The 5,000-nt window shown below is 37.1% G+C and overlaps 2 non-coding genes and 18 pseudogenes across 2 annotated transcripts in view; all 20 read left to right on the forward strand.

Annotated features, from left to right (window-relative positions):
* The window catches only part of LOC148457524 (5S ribosomal RNA), a 119-nt gene extending 105 nt beyond the window's left edge, over window positions 1-14 (forward strand). Inside the window, exon 1 of the ribosomal RNA XR_015874510.1 lies at window positions 1-14. This exon is cut by the window's left edge and continues 105 nt beyond it. This is a non-coding gene — a ribosomal RNA (5S ribosomal RNA).
* A 116-nt stretch (window positions 15-130) lies between these two features.
* On the forward strand, window positions 131-249 carry LOC148457525 (5S ribosomal RNA; annotated as a pseudogene).
* A 116-nt stretch (window positions 250-365) lies between these two features.
* On the forward strand, window positions 366-484 carry LOC148457526 (5S ribosomal RNA; annotated as a pseudogene).
* A 351-nt stretch (window positions 485-835) lies between these two features.
* On the forward strand, window positions 836-954 carry LOC148457527 (5S ribosomal RNA; annotated as a pseudogene).
* A 115-nt stretch (window positions 955-1,069) lies between these two features.
* Window positions 1,070-1,188, forward strand: LOC148457528 (5S ribosomal RNA; annotated as a pseudogene).
* A 116-nt stretch (window positions 1,189-1,304) lies between these two features.
* LOC148457529 (5S ribosomal RNA) lies at window positions 1,305-1,423 on the forward strand (annotated as a pseudogene).
* A 116-nt stretch (window positions 1,424-1,539) lies between these two features.
* On the forward strand, window positions 1,540-1,658 carry LOC148457530 (5S ribosomal RNA; annotated as a pseudogene).
* A 116-nt stretch (window positions 1,659-1,774) lies between these two features.
* LOC148457531 (5S ribosomal RNA) lies at window positions 1,775-1,893 on the forward strand (annotated as a pseudogene).
* Window positions 1,894-2,009: 116 nt separating this feature from the next.
* Window positions 2,010-2,128, forward strand: LOC148457532 (5S ribosomal RNA; annotated as a pseudogene).
* A 114-nt stretch (window positions 2,129-2,242) lies between these two features.
* LOC148457533 (5S ribosomal RNA) lies at window positions 2,243-2,361 on the forward strand (annotated as a pseudogene).
* Window positions 2,362-2,477: 116 nt separating this feature from the next.
* LOC148457534 (5S ribosomal RNA) lies at window positions 2,478-2,596 on the forward strand (annotated as a pseudogene).
* A 116-nt stretch (window positions 2,597-2,712) lies between these two features.
* On the forward strand, window positions 2,713-2,831 carry LOC148457535 (5S ribosomal RNA). Its single transcript, XR_015874511.1, has one exon. It is a non-coding gene; the product is annotated as a 5S ribosomal RNA (ribosomal RNA).
* Window positions 2,832-2,947: 116 nt separating this feature from the next.
* LOC148457536 (5S ribosomal RNA) lies at window positions 2,948-3,066 on the forward strand (annotated as a pseudogene).
* Window positions 3,067-3,182: 116 nt separating this feature from the next.
* On the forward strand, window positions 3,183-3,301 carry LOC148457537 (5S ribosomal RNA; annotated as a pseudogene).
* Window positions 3,302-3,652: 351 nt separating this feature from the next.
* LOC148457538 (5S ribosomal RNA) lies at window positions 3,653-3,771 on the forward strand (annotated as a pseudogene).
* A 116-nt stretch (window positions 3,772-3,887) lies between these two features.
* Window positions 3,888-4,006, forward strand: LOC148457539 (5S ribosomal RNA; annotated as a pseudogene).
* Window positions 4,007-4,122: 116 nt separating this feature from the next.
* On the forward strand, window positions 4,123-4,241 carry LOC148457540 (5S ribosomal RNA; annotated as a pseudogene).
* Window positions 4,242-4,357: 116 nt separating this feature from the next.
* On the forward strand, window positions 4,358-4,476 carry LOC148457541 (5S ribosomal RNA; annotated as a pseudogene).
* A 116-nt stretch (window positions 4,477-4,592) lies between these two features.
* LOC148457542 (5S ribosomal RNA) lies at window positions 4,593-4,711 on the forward strand (annotated as a pseudogene).
* Window positions 4,712-4,825: 114 nt separating this feature from the next.
* On the forward strand, window positions 4,826-4,944 carry LOC148457543 (5S ribosomal RNA; annotated as a pseudogene).
* The last annotated feature ends 56 nt before the right edge of the window (window positions 4,945-5,000 follow it).

The following is a 5,000-nucleotide window of genomic DNA, read 5'->3' on the forward strand; positions in this document are numbered from 1 at the left end:
AGGTGCTGTAGGTAATTTTATACAGCCATAGCATTCTTTTCTATTACATTTTACATTAAATTTTTTCAACTTATCAATGAATTTACTTGAGTTAAGAAGTAAAAGAGTTCTAAAGTTAATGTTTTTAAGCACCTACAGCCAAACCACACTGGACATGCCCAATCTCATCTGATCTTGGAAGCTATGCAGTGTTGGACCAGGTTAGTACTTGGATGGGAGACCACCTGGGAATACCTGATGCTGTAGGTAATTTTATGCAGCCATAACATTCTTTTCTATTACATTTTACATTTAATTTTTTCAACTTATCAATGAATTTACTTGAGTAAAGAAGTAATAGAGGTCTAAAGTTAATGTATTTGAGCACCTACAGCCAAACCACACTGGACATGCCCAATGTCGTCTGATCTTGGAAACTATGCAGTGTTGGGCCTGGTTAGTACTTGGATGGGTGACCACCAGGGAATACCAGGTGCTGTAGGTCATTTTATACTGCCATTACATTCTTTTCTATTACATTTTACATTTAATTTTTTCAACTTATCAATGAATTTACTTGAGTTAAGAAGTAATAGAGGTCTAAAGTTAAAGTTTTTGAGCGCATACAGCCAAACCACACTGGACATGGCCAATGTCATCTGATCTTGGAAGCTATGCAGTGTTGGGCATGGTTAGTACTTGGATGGGAAACCACCTGGGAATACCAGTTGCTGTAGGTAATTTTATACTGCCATAACATTCTTTTCTATTACATTTTACATTTAATTTTTTCAACTTATCAATGATATTACATGAGTTAAGAAGTAAAAGAGGTCTAAAGTTAATGTTTTTGAGCACCTACAGCCAAACCACACTGGACATGGCCAATGTCGTCTGATCTTGGAAGGTATGCAGTGTTGGGCCTGGTTAGTATTTGGATGGGAAACCACCTGGGAATACCAGGTGCTGTAGGTAATTTTATACAGCCAAAACATTCTTTTCTATTTCATTTTACATTTAATTTTTTCAACTTATCAATGAATTTACTTGAGTTAAGAAGTGAAGAGGTCTAAAGTTAACGTTTTTGAGCACCTACAGCCAAACCACACTGGACATGCCCAATCTCGTCTGATCTTGGAAGCTATGCAGTGTTGGGCCTGGTTAGTGCTTGGATGGGAGACCACCTGGGAATACCAGATGCTCTAGGTAATTTTATACTGCCATAACATTCTTTTCTATTACATTTTACATTTAATTTTTACAACTTATCAATGAATTTACTTGAGTTAAGAAGTAATAGAGGTCTAAAGTTAAGTATTTTGAGCACCTACAGCCAAACCACACTGGACATGCCCAAACTCGTCTGATCTTGGAAACTAAGCATTGTTGGGTCTGGTTAGTATTTGGATGGGAGACCACCTGGGAATACCAGGTGCTGTAGGTAATTTTATACAGCCAAAACATTCTTTTCTATTACATTTTACATAAAATTTTTTCAACTTATCGATGAATTTACTTGAGTTAAGAAGTAAAAGAGGTCTAAAGTTAATGAATTTGAGCACCTACAGCCAAACCACACTGGACATGCCCAATCTCATCTGATATTGGAAGCTATGCAGTGTTGGGCCTGGTTAGTGCTTGGATGGGAGACCCCCTGGGAATACCAGATGCTGTAGGTAATTTTATACTGACATAACATTCTTTTCTATTACATTTTACATTTAATTTTTTCAACTTATCAATGAATTTACTTGAGTTAAGAAGTAAAAGAGGTCTAAAGTTAATGTTTTTGAGCGCATACAGCCAAACCACACTGGACATGCCCAATCTCGTCTGATCTTCGAAGCTATGCAATGTTGGGCCTGGTTAGTACATGGATGGGAGACCACCTGGGAATACCAGGTGCTGTAGGTCGTTTTATACTGCCATAACATTCTTTTCTATTACATTTTACATTTAATTTTTTCAACTTATCAATGAATTTACTTGAGTTAAGAAGTAAAAGAGGTCTAAAGTTAATGTTTTTGAGCACCTACAGCCAAACCACCCTGGACATGCCCAATCTCGTCTGATCTTGGAAGCTATGCAGTGTTGGGCCTGGTTAGTACTTGGATGTGAGTCCACCTGGGAATACCAGGTGCTGTAGGTAATTTTATGCAGCCATAGCATTCTTTTCTATTACATTTTACATTACATTTTTTCAACTTATCAAAAATTTACTTGAGTTAAGAAGAAAAAGAGGTCTAAAGTTAATATTTTGAGCACCTACAGCCAAACCACACTGGACATGGCCAATGTCATCTGATCTTGGAAGCTATGCAGTGTTGGGCATGGTTAGTACTTGGATGGGATACCAACTGGGAATACCAAGTGCTGTAGGTACTTTTATACTGCCATAACATTCTTTTCTATTACATTTTACATTTAATTTTTTCAACTTATCAATGAATTTACTTGAGTTAAGAAGTAATAGAGGTCTAAAGTTAAGCATTTTGAGCACCTACAGCCAAACCACACTGGACATGCCAAATCTCATCTGATCTTGGAAACTAAGCATTGTTGGGCCTGGTTAGTACTTGGTTGGGAGACCACCTGGGAATACCAGGTGCTGTTGGTATTTTTATGCAGCCATAACATTCTTTTCTATTACATTTTACATTTAATTTTTTCAACTTATCAATGAATTTACTTGAGTAAAGAAGTAAAAGAGGTCTAAAGTTAATGTATTTGAGCACCTACAGCCATACCACACTGGACATGCCCAATCTCATCTGATCTTGGAAACTATGCAGTGTTGGGTCTGGTTAGTACTCGGATGGGAGACCACCTGGGAATACCAGGTGCTGTAGGTAATTTTATACAGCCATAACATTCTTTTCTATTACATTTTACATTAAATTTTTTCAACTTATCAATGAATTTACTTGAGTTAAGAAGTAAAAGAGTTCTAAAGTTAATGTTTTTAAGCACCTACAGCCAAACCACACTGGACATGCCCAATCTCATCTGATCTTGAAAGCTATGCAGTGTTGGACCAGGTTAGTACTTGGATGGGAGACCACCTGGGAATACCTGATGCTGTAGGTAATTTTATGCAGCCATAACATTCTTTTCTATTACATTTTACATTTAATTTTTTCAACTTATCAATGAATTTACTTGAGTAAAGAAGTAATAGAGGTCTAAAGTTAATGTATTTGAGCACCTACAGCCAAACCACACTGGACATGCCCAATGTCGTCTGATCTTGGAAACTATGCAGTGTTGGGCCTGGTTAGTACTTGGATGGGTGACCACCAGGGAATACCAGGTGCTGTAGGTCATTTTATACTGCCATTACATTCTTTTCTATTACATTTTACATTTAATTTTTTCAACTTATCAATGAATTTACTTGAGTTAAGAAGTAATAGAGGTCTAAAGTTAAAGTTTTTGAGCGCATACAGCCAAACCACACTGGACATGGCCAATGTCGTCTGATCTTAGAAGCTATGCAGTGTTGGGCATGGTTAGTACTTGGATGGGAAACCACCTGGGAATACCAGGTGCTGTAGGTAATTATATACTGCCATAACATTCTTTTCTATTACATTTTACATTTAATTTTTTCAACTTATCAATGATATTACATGAGTTAAGAAGTAAAAAAGGTCTAAAGTTAATGTTTTTGAGCACCTACAGCCAAACCACACTGGACATGGCCAATGTCGTCTGATCTTGGAAGGTATGCAGTGTTGGGCCTGGTTAGTATTTGGATGGGAAACCACCTGGGAATACCAGGTGCTGTAGGTAATTTTATACAGCCAAAACATTCTTTTCTATTTCATTTTACATTTAATTTTTTCAACTTATCAATGAATTTACTTGAGTTAAGAAGTAAAAGAGGTCTAAAGTTAACGTTTTTGAGCACCTACAGCCAAACCACACTGGACATGCCCAATCTCGTCTGATCTTGGAAGCTATGCAGTGTTGGGCCTGGTTAGTGCTTGGATGGGAGACCACCTGGGAATACCAGATGCTCTAGGTAATTTTATACTGCCATAACATTCTTTTCTATTACATTTTACATTTAATTTTTACAACTTATCAATGAATTTACTTGAGTTAAGAAGTAAAAGAGGTCTAAAGTTAATGAATTTGAGCACCTACAGCCAAACCACACTGGACATGCCCAATCTCATCTGATATTGGAAGCTATGCAGTGTTGGGCCTGGTTAGTGCTTGGATGGGAGACCCCCTGGGAATACCAGATGCTGTAGGTAATTTTATACTGACATAACATTCTTTTCTATTACATTTTACATTTAATTTTTTCAACTTATCAATGAATTTACTTGAGTTAAGAAGTAAAAGAGGTCTAAAGTTAATGTTTTTGAGCGCATACAGCCAAACCACACTGGACATGCCCAATCTCGTCTGATCTTCGAAGCTATGCAATGTTGGGCCTGGTTAGTACTTGGATGGGAGACCACCTGGGAATACCAGGTGCTGTAGGTCGTTTTATACTGCCATAACATTCTTTTCTATTACATTTTACATTTAATTTTTTCAACTTATCAATGAATTTACTTGAGTTAAGAAGTAAAAGAGGTCTAAAGTTAATGTTTTTGAGCACCTACAGCCAAACCACCCTGGACATGCCCAATCTCGTCTGATCTTGGAAGCTATGCAGTGTTGGGCCTGGTTAGTACTTGGATGTGAGTCCACCTGGGAATACCAGGTGCTGTAGGTAATTTTATGCAGCCATAGCATTCTTTTCTATTACATTTTACATTACATTTTTTCAACTTATCAAAAATTTACTTGAGTTAAGAAGAAAAAGAGGTCTAAAGTTAATATTTTGAGCACCTACAGCCAAACCACACTGGACATGGCCAATGTCATCTGATCTTGGAAGCTATGCAGTGTTGGGCATGGTTAGTACTTGGATGGGAGACCAACTGGGAATACCAAGTGCTGTAGGTACTTTTATACTGCCATAACATTCTTTTCTATTACATTTTACATTTAATTTTTTCAAC

Source organism: Taudactylus pleione, unplaced genomic scaffold (assembly GCF_031769625.1).
Source record: "Taudactylus pleione unplaced genomic scaffold, aTauple2 ptg000967l, whole genome shotgun sequence".
NCBI lineage: Eukaryota > Metazoa > Chordata > Amphibia > Anura > Myobatrachidae > Taudactylus > Taudactylus pleione.